This window comes from Podarcis muralis, chromosome 2, assembly GCF_964188315.1.
Source record: "Podarcis muralis chromosome 2, rPodMur119.hap1.1, whole genome shotgun sequence".
NCBI lineage: Eukaryota > Metazoa > Chordata > Lepidosauria > Squamata > Lacertidae > Podarcis > Podarcis muralis.
The window spans coordinates 55,004,163-55,018,012 of record NC_135656.1 but is presented as its reverse complement, the minus strand read 5'-3'; the positions used below and the strand labels follow the sequence as shown (position 1 = coordinate 55,018,012).

The 13,850-nt window shown below is 43.2% G+C and overlaps 1 protein-coding gene across 6 annotated transcripts in view; it reads right to left on the bottom strand.

Annotated features, from left to right (window-relative positions):
- The window catches only part of FGF1 (fibroblast growth factor 1), a 49,960-nt gene extending 47,133 nt beyond the window's left edge, over positions 1-2,827 (bottom strand). For 2 of the 6 annotated variants that reach the window (XM_077924498.1, XM_077924497.1), the window contains exon 1: positions 2,605-2,817. The gene's annotated coding sequence lies outside the window, so the exon portion shown is untranslated. Of the gene's footprint in view, positions 1-942; positions 1,000-2,604 lie in introns of all 6 variants that reach the window. The other 4 variants (XM_077924495.1, XM_077924500.1, XM_077924499.1 and 1 more) reach the window with 4 other exon arrangements.
- Between the last annotated feature and the right edge of the window lie 11,023 nt (positions 2,828-13,850).

Here is a 13,850-nt window from a genome sequence, read left to right as displayed (position 1 = left end):
ACAAATTGGAGAAGGCTCTGTAAGTGTTAGGAATGGGATTGGGGAGGAGGCGGAGGAATACAGGATTGTGCGTGAGCATGCATCAGTGATATGGGGTGGTAGTTTTTACTAGGGCTTTATTTTTCCACGGAAAAATTTCCACATCATAAGTTCATTGATAACAGCGAAAGAAGGCCAAGCACAAATGCATTATTGGTAAAGCTTGGGAAGTTTTTAACTTTCTAAACACTTATTAAAGGCAAGTAAAGTAACCATACTCTCTAGCATATGAGAATTTTTCTCTGATGCAAACTGAAAAATTTCCAATGCAAACGAGCCTAGTTCAAAATTTCCCCAATTTTATTTTTTAAAAAAGGTTATTCTAGTTTGCTGTTAAGAGTGCAGACTCTGGATTTAATGGTCTTATTGGGCGGGGTTGCTCTTCGTTTACTTCAAAATGTGATAATCCAACCCTGCTGCATTTTGGAGCTCATCTGCCCCTTGTGAGCCCTAGACGTCTGCTCCAAATCCGTGCCCCCACAACACCACTGAGTTAGTTAACAAATCTAAAAGAAAAAAGAGTGCATTGGTTCCCCCTCCACGCAACACTATTACTACATGATGAGTAGTAATGTGACCTCATGCATATCTACTCAGAAATAAGCCCCACGGACTTCAATGGGAACTACTTCCAGGTTAATGTGTATGAGGATTAATACATCCTATATATACATCTCACCAACCTGTAGTTCACTAGCTTCTGCTCTCAGCACTTTTACTAACATCTTCCCTTCTTAAGAGTCACAGGGTTTCTCCCACATAAGACTTTTTGTTCATCATACTGCTCCGTAAGCTATTCTCAAGGTAAAAATTAAAGCCCAGGGAGGATTAGTAGCTGTTGTGTCTATTGATGAGTTACTAAAAATCCGGGTGCGGTTTGATGCCCCCTTCTGTCTGACTCACAAGTAGGTTCCAGTGTAAATATTTTCCCAGCATCACCAGGAGCTTGTAGGTGTTCTCCTGTGAAGAAAAAGCTGTGATTGTGAAGCTACAGTAGATATCCCTGTATAGGCGTCTAAATGCCCATCATTGTGTCAGTGGCTTTGGAAAGAATAAGGACTTTGGTTGGTGAGGGGGAACAACCCATCACTTTTTATCTTGTGGAAACCATGTGGAATAGGAATGTGAGCTACAGAGAGGCAAGGAGGCTAAAGGAAGGAGAACAGGGTCTTGGGATTCAAGTCCCATGAAATCTTTTTTGCTTTGGAATAGTGACTTCATTTTGAGAGAAGACAAATTTTCTCTTTGCTCAAATCGTAGGAGACAAAATCAGTCAAAGAACCTGAGCTTTTAGCTTTGCTGCCAAACCTTTGTGAGATTCTCACAGAATTCTGTGAAACCCTTCTCTCCCGCACCCTCCAACATTTCTCTGATGAAATAACGGACGTCCCATTCCATAATGATAATTTTACTATTTATACCACACACAGCTTAGTGGGTTGCCCCAGCCACTCTGGGCAACTTCATATATATATATATATATATATATATATATATATATATTAATAAAACATTAAACATTTAAAAACTTCCCTATACAGGATTGCCTTCAGATGGCTCAGGGATCGGATATCTCCATACCTTCCAACATTTCTCCAATGAAAATAGGGGCATCCTAAGGAAAAGTGGGACATTCTGGGATCAGATCAGAAACCCGGATGGCTTTTCTAAATCAGGGACATCCCTGGAAGCTAGGGACACCTGGAGAGTCTACTCTTCTCCCCAACTCTAATTTACATCCCAAATGAAAAAAATAAAGATATATATATATATATATATAAATTTTATTATATATATATATATAAATTTTAAAAAGGCCTGAAGTCCAGTTCTCACAGCTTTCAAAAAGGGACTCACAAAGTTCTGTGTTCTCATTGCTCAGACAGTGTAATTAAGTTAAATTCCATCTGGTATCAAATAATCCAATATGAAGCAGAGCTATTGCCTTATAAAGATTAGGTCCCCCCCCCCCATTTTGCTAGAGGAAGTCTGCCTCAAAGCTTGACGCACATGGGTTAGAGAGAGAAGGCTGCCAAACACACCCGAGCTGAATCTGTATACCATGCTGTGATCTTTAATAACCACAGACATATTGCAGATCGTTTGGGATGGAGGTGGGGAAAACAAATGGAAAAGCCACTATGAGGCTTCCTTCAACTGCAGGAAGTCAAGAGGAAAAATTAGAAGAATTCAGCAAAAGTTGAAAGACCACAATGAAGAATAGAGAGGTGCAAAAGTTCCTCATTGTTTTAAACTCTGAGGAATTGCGGGGCTGGCTAGTCCATGCAAGAAAGTCTGCCAGAAGTTTAGAAACTGAGATGGCACTCCTGAAGGAAGGGACTTGCTTCAAACTGCTAAACAGGGAATTAATTTGTGTGTGGGGGGGGTGGTTCATTCCTCTTTTCACATATTGGTGCAGTTAGAAACAAGAGAGTCTATGGAAAATAGAATGGAAAGTGGGGCAGATTCCCCCCCCCAACTTTCTACATGATTTAAATCCAATAAATAATAAACATAACACATTAAATAGAATAGAAGCCCTAGTAAAAATTCAGCATCACTTACCAGGATCAAAAGTTTGCAGGATGAGATGGAGACCTTGAAACAAACGTCTTTCTGAAAGCACAAGTCACTGCAATGACATCCGCTTTCAACGAGCTAAGAAAATAAGAGCAATCATTGGCATTTCTATTCCCCCCCCCCCTCTTGTTTTTGGATGTGGTACAAGAGATATTTTAAGGCTGGCCTGAAGCCCAGGTGAAAGGACAAAGATTTCATCTGGTTTGCCTCCTTCACATATACATAGAGAGTTCTTGAGAGTGATAAATGCCTGTCTTTGGATATGAAGCTGAAAAAGCTTGAGACAAGGCTTCCCTAATAAGTGTGGCCCAGCCTTTCACAGATTCCATTCCTCTTCATTATCTACCAATGGACCATAAAATCCCTCTGTCCAAAATGCCTTGCTGAAGTTAGGGGTTTCATTTTGAACTTTTGCCGCATTGGAGTAGGAGAGGCAAGCCATCCAGCCTTGTCAGTCACAGAGCATTTTGCTGTGCACACTCCCTCTTGTTTACACTGAAGAAGTGCAGCTGAACACATAATAACTAACCATGCTATGCTGTGAAAGAACCAGTGGTACAGTCAGGCAAATTAAGACTCAGGGCTTACTATTACATTTATATATCACCTTTCCTCCATGGAGTTCAAAGTGGCATACTTCCTCTCCCCATCTTAACCTCACAACAGCCCTGTGAGGTGGGTCAGGCTGAGAGATAGAGACTGGTCCAAGATAACCCAGTGAGCTTCATGGCAATGTGGGGAGTTGAACCCTGGTCTCCAACATGCTAACCACTGCCCCACACAGACTCCTACAATGGCCAACCAGTTGGGAAGTCCACAAGCAGGACATTTTACTGCCCATTCACCCAGTTTGGCAAGATCCTTTTGGAGCTTTTAACAATCCCTTCTGGTTAAACCACCCTAAACAATCCGGTGTCATCAGCAAACCCAGATCCCCCACTGCTCACTCCTAGCTCTAGATCAGGCTTCCTCAACCTCAGCCCTCCAGATGTTTTGAAACTACAATTCCCATCATCCCTGACCACTGGTCCTGCTAGCTAGGGATCATGGGAGTTGTAGGCCAAAAACATCTGGAGGGCCGAGGTTGAGGAAGCCTGGTCTAGAATAGATCATTTGTGAACAAGTTTTAAAGCACATGCTCCAATATTGATCCTTGGGAGACGACACTTTCTGTTGGGAGAACTATCCATTTATCATTAGTATCTGCTTCCTGTTTCTTCACCACTTACTTACTGATCCACAAGAGGAGCTCACCTCATGTTGCTTTAAGAAGCCTTTGCTCAGGGACTTTTGTCAAAAGCTTCTGGGAAGCCTAAGCACACAATGTCAACTGAATCACCTCTGCCTATAGGCTTGTTGGCACTCTCAAAGAACTTGTACAGCTTGCTGAGACAAGCTATCCCGGTTCTGCTTTAAAATGACAGTCGTCTTTCTATATTCTTAGTAATTCTACCTTAAAAACACACGCTTTCCTTCAGTTTTCCCAGAACAGATGTTAAACTAACCGGCCTGTAATTTCCAGAATCTCCCCTGAATACATTTTTAATAACTGGTGTTACATTGGCCACTTTCCAGTGCTCGGTTTAGAATTCTCACGTGGATGCTGTCCAGACCTATGGATTGGTCAGCTTCTTGTCACCATTGTTCGCCTCACTTCCTCAGACTCCCTGCCCGTGAAAATTGGTTGAGGCACTGAGATGTGCCCTGTATCTTTCGTTGCGAAGAAGTCAAATGCAAAGAATTCCTTCGGCTTCTCTGCAATAGCCTTATCTTCCCTTCAGCACACCTTTGACTCCCTCTTTGTTTTTGCTCCTTATGTTTTTAGCAATGTGCTCCTCGCCTTCTTTTTTAGTATCCTTTACTGTCTGCTTTTTTCTTTTGCCAGAGTTTGTGTTCCCTCTTATTCTCATTTATACAAGGCTTCCATTTGCTAAAAGAAGCCCTCTTGCCTCTAATAGCTTCTTTGACTCTGCTTGTTAGCCATACAGGCATCCTCCTTTGCCCTGAGGAATCATAGAAATGTAGAGTTGGAAGGGACCCCAAGGGTCATCTAGTCCAACCCCCTGCAATGCAGGAATCCTGCCTACGGCCGTCCCTGGATGGGCTCGAATCACAAACCTTCTGGTTAACAGCCAGACGCACAAGCGCATTGTGCCACGGGATACGGATCGCTCTTTGTGATCTACAGCATTATGGTCTCCTGGAATGGACCTTTAGATGGGAGGTGTGTGTTAGTGAAACTGTACTGTAAAACATGGCAAGCCAACACTGCTGAATTTGGGGAGGCCCCTTGCTCATTTTGCTAAATTGGGCCTCAGGCCACTGCTCCAAAGTCCAAATGGTAACGTTTCCAGCTGATTTCACGAAGTGTTCCTGCTTTCTAAAAGCAGAAGGACCAAGGTTTCATGCAGACCTTGTGTTTAGTTTGAGAGCCCTTGTCTTAGAACATAATCTCAGATTTGTTGTGGAGGGTTATAGCTATTCAGCAACAAGGCAAAGGTGTTGTGTACATGAGCAGATACTCTCTTTCATATATAAGAGCTCAGGCTCAGCCTTTGTTGTAGGCACTTACCTGGCACTGACTGCTGATGTTTCTGCAGACAGAAAACCTCTTTGGGTACACGGCACACTCTGAAACCCGAGTACTATTGTTCCTCAAATGCATCTTCTACTGAGTTTTAATTTCCTGATCTCACCAGAAAGTTACTATATTGATGGTGCCCTTGTTATGTTTGCTCCAACCCATTATAATAAAATCGGATACATTTTGATCTGTAAATATTGTGGTTTACTGCTCTTTTCTCTTGTTTCAGATTACATCAGTTCTCTAGCATATTCCAGAAAGTGCAAATGGACATAAAAACAAGCTCTATGGGAAATGCAAGGTCCTACAAGGCCACAAGAAACTGCAAGGTGTCAAAAAGTGGTCAAATACTGGCACCTGCAGTCTGAAGGGCAGCATTACTTCATTCCCTGATAATTTTCCAAGCACTCTGCCCTGGGGAGAAAGTGGGTGGCAGTCAAGCCATTCTGATTTTGCTGCTTCAAAGCACAGCAACCAATTACGTTTTAAAATCAAAGTTCGCTTTGCCATTTTTGTATATCTATAAAACAATTAGTCCAGAACAGGAAGGTTCAAACAAGAAACAAACTCTTAACAGGGGATCCACCTACATAACAAATTAAAATGTTTTGTGCCCAAACCATGTTGTGGAAGCTTTTGAATTAACTCAGGCTCATTTTTTTGTAGCTCAGACTAGCATACAGAGTAATAGTTAGCACTGAGACTGGCCCAATTCGCAAGTGATGCTAAACCATGGTTTATTACATGATGGCTTTTTAAAGCATGGTTTAGCATTATGTGTGAAGCCAGGCCTACTCCTTAACTATGGTTAAGTAGCCAATACCACTGGAAAGCTGCAAAGTGTAAAACTGCTAGCATATTCAGGTTGCACAATCAAAGCTGATTGGGTACTACCTGTCTCCCTCCAAATCCCCGATGTAATGCAATAAAGCAATAGGAAATGCACTTGAAAATGTGGGAAGAAGACTTGCTTGATACAATGTCATATAACTTTCCCACAAACAAATCAGGATGATTGCTGAAAAACCTGGGAGTGTTCTCACTGCAGGGAGGGGTCCAGGAAGGTCATTTTCATGTTTGGTCCTTATCATAGTAGTTTATAATAATAATTTATTATTTATAACCCACCCATCTGGCTGAGTTTCCCCAGCCACTCTGGGTGGCTCCCAATCGAGTGTTAAAAACAATACAGCATTATGATCTGCATTTGGTGAATTTCCTAGTGTTATGCAACCTTGGACACCCCAGATGTTGTTCAGCTAGAATGCCCATCATTCTTGAGCATTGGCTAAGCAGCCTGGAGGGGATGGGAGTTGTGGCAACATATGGGGGGACCAGAGGTCGAAGATGGAACATGATCGCTTACAATACATGTACTCGCAATAACAGCCACAAGGGGGAGCGCTGACCATATCTGCAGCCTCTGATGAGCCAACTGGGCCAAGCTCCAGAAACAACTGGAACTGATTCGCCTCCCTTTAAATGAAACATTTGATGATGATATTTTTCAGCTTGAATTCACACTGGTGAAAGAACTCTGTCTTCTTAAAAGATTGGCTTTCACCACTGCACTCGGGACAGGACTTATTAGAATCAGGACTCTTGGCAGGATCATAATGCCAAGCATATGAGGAGCTAGAAGCCATCTAAAAAGTGCCTAGATGGCTGTGTCTTGCAAGTCTTTAGCCATTGGACAGAGCAGCCATTAGTTTCTTACCATACTTAGGATACTACAGTGGTACCTCGGGTTACATACGCTTCAGGTTACATACGCTTCAGGTTACAGACTCCGCTAACCCAGAAATAGTGCTTCAGGTTAAGAACTTTGCTTCAAGATGAGAACAGAAATTGTGCTCTGGCAGCGCAGCAGCAGCAGGACGCCCCATTAGCTAAAGTGGTCTTCAGGTTAAGAACAGTTTCAGGTTAAGAACAGACCTCAGAACAAATTAAGTACTTAACCTGAGGTACCACTGTATACCTGTTAAGGGTGCTGAGAGTTACAGAGCTACAATTTCCACAGTGGTTTAATAGTCAACCCCTCTTCCTGGGGAACTCTGGAAACTGTAGCTCTGTAAGGAGAATAGGGCTCTCTTAAGGACTTCTTGGAATCCTTAACAAACTACATTTTCCAGGATTATGGGCTGGGGTAGGGAGCCATGACTGTTTAAAAGGTACCCCTGCCCGTACGGGCCAGTCTTGTCAGACTCTAGGGTTGTGCGCTCATCTCACTCTAGAGGCCGGGGGCCAGCGCTGTCCGCAGACACTTCCGGGTCACGTGGCCAGCGTGACGAAGCTACTCTGGCGAGCCAGAGCCGCACACGGAAACGCCATTTACCTTCCCGCTAGTAAGCGGTCCCTATTTATCTACTTGCACCCGGGGTGCTTTCGAACTGCTAGGTTGGCAGGCGCTGGGACCGAGCAGCGGGAGCGCACCCCGCCGAGGGGATTTGAACCTCCGACCATGCGATCGGCAAGTCCTAGGCGCTGAGATTTAAATTTGCATGACTGTTTAAATTTGTATAATACTGCTTTAAATGTGTAGTGCAGATGGGACCTATGGTAAGTTTTACTGAGCCAGTTCCGAAGCCTGACTTCTCATACAATCCTTCTGTAGCAGTTTAATTAGTTCTTCAATAAAATCAATTATACGCCAGCTCTTTTGTAATTTGGATTTGTCTCCTCTATCCCTGCTATTTTACTATTTTTGTTTTGTTTTGTTCCATGAACATCTCAGTGCCCCCAGCTTTTTTTTTTTAAAAAAAAGCCAGATAATGATAAATAAAAGGTTAGGCCCTCCACATATTTGACATCTTGCCGTCAATCCCGTTAATGCCATCTGATCCAATGAGATTTGCTTTAAAAGCCCCCGTCCCAAGCACACAAACCCCGACCAAAGGCAAAAATCGTAGACATCCCTGTCCAGTCTTTGCAGTCAATACATAATTGCCTGGGATCTTGAAGCATTTCTTAGTTTGTCTTTTCTCAGTCCAGTGATTAGCACAAATGGTATCAGACAGGCCTGTTCACACAATGCCTGCCTGGTTTAATGTCATTCCCCTGGAACAGAGGCACTAGGAACCTAGACAAAGAAAACTCTGTCTCTCTCTCTCTCTCTTTCTCGTATTCCATTGACATCCAGGCATTCAACCCAGAAAAATCGTCGCTTGCTTTTGTCTGTGGCATTTTTGAATGTGCCTTTGCAGAGAGTTCTGCGAGTCTTTTGCCCGTGTCAGCAGAATTTCATTATCTGTGCAGTACTGCAGCTCTGTGTTGAGATTTCCATTGACGTACAGTTCCTGTCAGGCTGTGGCTGTAAGCGTTCACTGAAGGTCAAATCATGACCACGGCGGAGGGACAGTGGCAGTCTAGTGGTGCCCAGAAAGGGCTGTGTGCAATGGCTGGCAGCCATGAGATCAGGCGTTATGCTTAAATTGCTTGGAATTGAAGATGTTGCCTCTGCCTTCCGTTCTGGGGAACTTGATTCAGCATTTTCATTGCATCAGCAGCGATGCAAAAAGAAAGGATTGCTGGCACAGCTTGAAAATAGTCTTGATGCACTCACAAAGAGTGCAAACTTCTTTGGGGCTAATGTAAGGCTATAGAGTGCTATAGTAAAGGTAAAGGGACCCCTGACCATTAGGTCCAATCGTGGCCAACTCTGGGGTTGCAGCGCTCATCTCGCTTTATTGGCCGAGGGAGCCGGTGTACAGCTTCTGGGTCATGTGGCCAGCATGACTAAGCCGCTTCTTGTGAACCAGAGCAGCGCACGGAAACGCCGTTTACCTTCCCGCCGGAGCAGCACCTATTTATCTACTTGCACTTTGACGTGCTTTCAAACTGCTAGGTTGGCAGGAGCAGGGACCGAGCAACGAGAACTCACCCCGTTGCGGGGATTCGAACCGCCGACCTTTCGATCGGCAAGTCCTAGGCTCTGTGGTTTAACCCACAGCACCACCCTATAGAGTGCTATAGTAGGACACCACAGAAGTTTCCAGGCCCCTGGTGCACCACAATGATGCCATTGCCTAACCTAACCCATGTACTAGAGATTGTTTCGGGAGTGGGTTAAATTGGGGGAGGCAAGATCTACCCTTTCCTAGCAAGAATGTTTGTGAATATTCCATTACATCACAGGAGTGCTGCCAGGTCCTGATTTAGATGAAGAGAGGCCCTAGGCTACTCCACTTGTGAGGCCCCTCCCCACCCCCCATCCTCACGACTAGAAGAAAATGGAAGTGAAGCAACAAAATTGAGTGAAGCCGAGGAGGATGGTGGGTATTTAAAATTCTGCAATTCACAATTTCTCCTCTAAAGGACATAAGATGTTATTGTTAAATACCATGGTGATTTTAAAAAATGCATAAAATGAACTTTTGCAATAGCTGAACTTTGTAAACATTTTGTGGAATAAGCATTATTTCTTAGGAAAACGAAGTTGTAATGTTATTCTTAAACATTCTTAAAATAAGGCCTGGGACTGTAGTTGTGTAAGAAGGCTAAGGGTCTCTAGGAGATAATTTTCAGTACCCTCAGCAATATGCAGTTTTCAGAATTCTTTGGAGGAAGCCCTAGAACCAGTGCAAGTTCAATGTGTCTATAAGCTCAGAGGGTATAGGAACGAAATATGTCTGTAGTTCCACTCAGATAGATGTTCCAAAGGCATATTAGGAACAAACATACAGTCCAAACATGGAGTTAAATGTACCTACGTGTGATTGCTAGGGACGCGGGTAGCCACTGTGTTGCTTGGGACTTCCGGGTTAGCGCCTCCGGCAATGGCAGATTTCCTCTGATCGGGAGGAATCCGCTCCGTGGAAATCAGGGTCTGGACCGCCACGGCGAGGCGGAGACCCACTAAAAACCACAGGCGGAAGAAGCCTGTGGACGTGGGATTCGGCTGGCACCTTTTGCGCCTCCCCTACTCACGGGGAAACCCGGTTTCGGGGATCCGGAGCGACGTGGGGTGATCGGCGCGGTGCTTCGAATCGACTGCTTCTTTCACGGAGTGAAGCCGCATTGCTGTTGCCGGAGAGCGCTGACTTTTTCCTGTGGACAATTGGACTCTAAACAACTACCCGTGAGTAGAACGGAAAATTGGATCTCTAAACTTCTTAATTTGGCATCGAAACGGGAAGGCTTCAAACAGGAAGTCCGCCTTCCTCTTTTGTAAATAGATTGAAGCAAAGACGTTGCAAGCTAAAGCCTGGAAAGTCTTTTGTAAAGGATTAAATCTCCATCGGTTAAAATTATTAAACCCCCCTTGGAAGCAGGAGAAGAGGGGGAAAATTTTAGATCGTTTAAGCCTGCAGGAGAGAGAGTGAAGAAAGATAAATCACCACTGTTTCGAACCTGGGAACGGGCTGCCAGTAAGATTGACGTTTTGGGAAAGTTCATTGACTGTGAATAAAACGTATGTTGACAGATAGCTAAATAAGAGAAATATATTGTTTCCATTGTTTCCTTTTGCACTTAAAAAGGAGCAAAAAAGTAACTGAAAATCGAAACTAACTCTGTCGCTGGATCTGCGTTTAAAAGGATGGATACAAATAGAAATTGTTTCCCCTAGAGGGAGCTTTTGAAACTGTTGCAGGAGTGGAGCTGGGGAATTTTCCAGCAGCAGAGATTAAAGATCGTGAGAATCAGAGACTGACCTTGGACAAGAATGTTGACAGAAGAAGCCTTAGTGATTGCATTTTGCAAGACAAGTGCTTTATTGGAACAGCTTCATGAGAAGACGGATGTGATGATTATTAAAATTGACAATTTGGGACAAAAAATGACTGAGTTGGGACAAAAAGTGAATACCTATACAGAAATTACTCAGGAATTGACTCAGGAATCTGTTTTGACATGGCAAGCTGTGGAGAAGCCGAAGGAGAAAGTTGTTGTTGAACCTCAAGTAATTCAAGTGGAGAGAGCCCCGGCCTCACAGAGGCAATTTGATGAACATAAGCTGTTGCCCTTTATGATCGAATCTAGAGAAAGTCAGATTTGGTGGGATGGAGCCCTGCTTGGATTGGAGAAGGAAAGTTGGATAGATCCTCTTATGCAGGGATGCTCTGGCCTTTGGGATCTGGATTTGGGTCAGGGGGAGATTGGCGCTCTGAAATATCTTTTGGACTTTAGTTCTGACTATGGAGAATGGGCTGACCTGTCGAGAAGGAATAAAGACATTGTTAGGTTGGAGTTTCCCCGAGATCTACTCCTCAGTGCCAAAGGAAGGAAATTAAGAACAAGATCAGCAGAAGATAAAGTAAAGTGCATGTATAAATATGAAGAAGATCTGCAGAAGGGACATGGAAGAGAGTTAAGAGTCTCGGACAGAAGGTCACCAGGTTGATGGACCATATGGTATTGATAGAAAGGACTGACAGAATCTGAGACCAGGGAGAAGAGACGGTGGAAGAAGATTGGAAAAAAAAAGTTTAAAAAAATTTATTTAGAGAAATGTTGCAAAATTAATGAGTGTTAGAAAAATGTTGGAATGAAATTATATGGCTTTAGTAGAAATGTTATAAGGAGTTAAGTATAAATAAGTTTTAGGGTTTTAATGGTAAGATAAGGTTAAAATAAATTAAGATAATTAAATGACAGAAAACAGTGAAAGATGGAAAGGATTTGCTGAAATAATTAATAACTAGAACACAAAAAGGGAGGTGTGAGGAGGTTGATGAAACAAGTTAATGAAAGATAAAGATATGGAAATATTGGATGTGTTTTTAACTGTTTTTGCTTTTGTTTTTGTTTTGATGTATTGTGTCTTTTGCTTTTTTATATGTATTGCAATGTATTGATTTGTATTGTTTATTTTTTCTCTTTATTTTTTACTTCTTTCTTTAATTCTTAAACTTTTAATAAATAGTATTTAAAAAAAAGCAACCACTGTGTTGCTTGGGCTTGACAATTGAAAGGTCGGCGGTTCAAATCCCCGTGATGGGGTGAGCTCCCGTTGTTCGGTCTCAGCTCCTCCAACCTAGCAGTTCAAAAGCACGCAGTGCAAGTACATAAATAGGAACCACTGCGGTGGGAAGGTAAATGGCGTTTCCATGCACTGCTCTAGTTTCACCAGAAGCGGCCTGGGCAGGCTGGGTCTTCCTGTTATATACCTGCTGGGAGTGACAAGGCATTTGACCCTCACCTGAATCTCATAGCTCTTCTGACAGGTGATTTGGTCTGCAGCCACAGTGTGGAAATAAAGGAGGAGATTGCCCACCAGATACCAGGCACTCTATTATTCAAATTAGGCCCCAAGTGTTTTTCTTACAATCCCATTTTCAATGAATTAATCTATTTTAATCTAGCATGTAAATTCTCAAAACTTTCTTATTTGCTAATTTGAGCAACTACTGCTCTCACTTCATTACAAACAGTATTTCTTCCTGCAACACACTTCAGCAAACCTGCTCCTCTTCCTTACACAGATACTTTGTTGCCATTTGCAACTGTAACTGCCTCTGCTGAGTTATCATTAAACTCTTGGGGGGGGGGGTGGAATTAGCATCAGACGTCATGTGCATGGAAGTTGCCAAACCAATTAACCAACTAGAAGGGTTATTGTTAATAGCACCAGTTTTCCTATAACTTGATATTGCTGAATAGTTCTGATGGACTGCGAAAGCATTTTTAGTTTGCTTTCTGTTGCCACCCTGGAACATTTCTTTATTAGTGCCACTTTGTTTTGTATGATGCCTTGCAAATGAAGGAAAACAACTTTTCTCCTTGTATATGTTGATAATATGATTTTGGTTACTGAGAACAAACAAGAGTGTACAGAAACAAGATTGGGTGCAGGCCTGGCCATAACATAGGTGTGACACACCTGTGACAAAGGTGACCTGTGTGCTTGCTTGCTTGCTTGCTTGCTTGATTAACAGCTGCTGGGAACTTCAAGGTCCCTGCTCTCCCTTCTTATGGTCTTTGTACTGGACCTGGAGACTCCAATGGAGAGCATTCCATGTCAAGAAGGAGGGCAAGTGGGCACCCTGTCAAATGACAAGACAGTAGCTACACGGAGCAGGGCCCATTCACTGGTGGTGCCCATTGTATAGCTCGCTCTTTCCAGACCTGCTCTCTTTTGGCCTGTATTTTGGAGCTTTATAATCTAGGAAGACTTTGGAAGAGCAGGTTGACAAGTCTTATCAGTCGCTGACATATAAGCGGAATTTATTTGCTGTTATTCTGGGTTCCTGGTGTACCAGGGTTTACACCAGCATAATAGAGTTGGCCAGGACGCCAGAAGGGATACAATTTATGAGTTTTCTCCATTATCTGCACACCAAGGGGTGTTCAGTCAACAGTGCAAAGGCTGAGCTGAAGCGCTTCCTGCTGGTTACCTGCTTTCAGCAATAGGGGGCGCTGTTTGGTAGTACCCAATTGGTTAGCTGTCAGATCCTAGAGCTCCCTATTGATGGCTCTTAGGTAATTCCAAAAATACAGAGTCCATTAATAAAACACAGTGTTCATTCATAAAGCAGTAACACAAATCTCCATTGCTACATATTGGGTGTGTATTACAGCTGTGGAACATACAGCTTTATGGCCATGCTGTAGTGTAGTGCTTATGCGACTGTGAATAAAAGGTGGCTGGGCTCATTGTCCTGGGGTTTTGGGGGAGGTGACAAAACTGATTTCCAATAAGTGCCCCCCC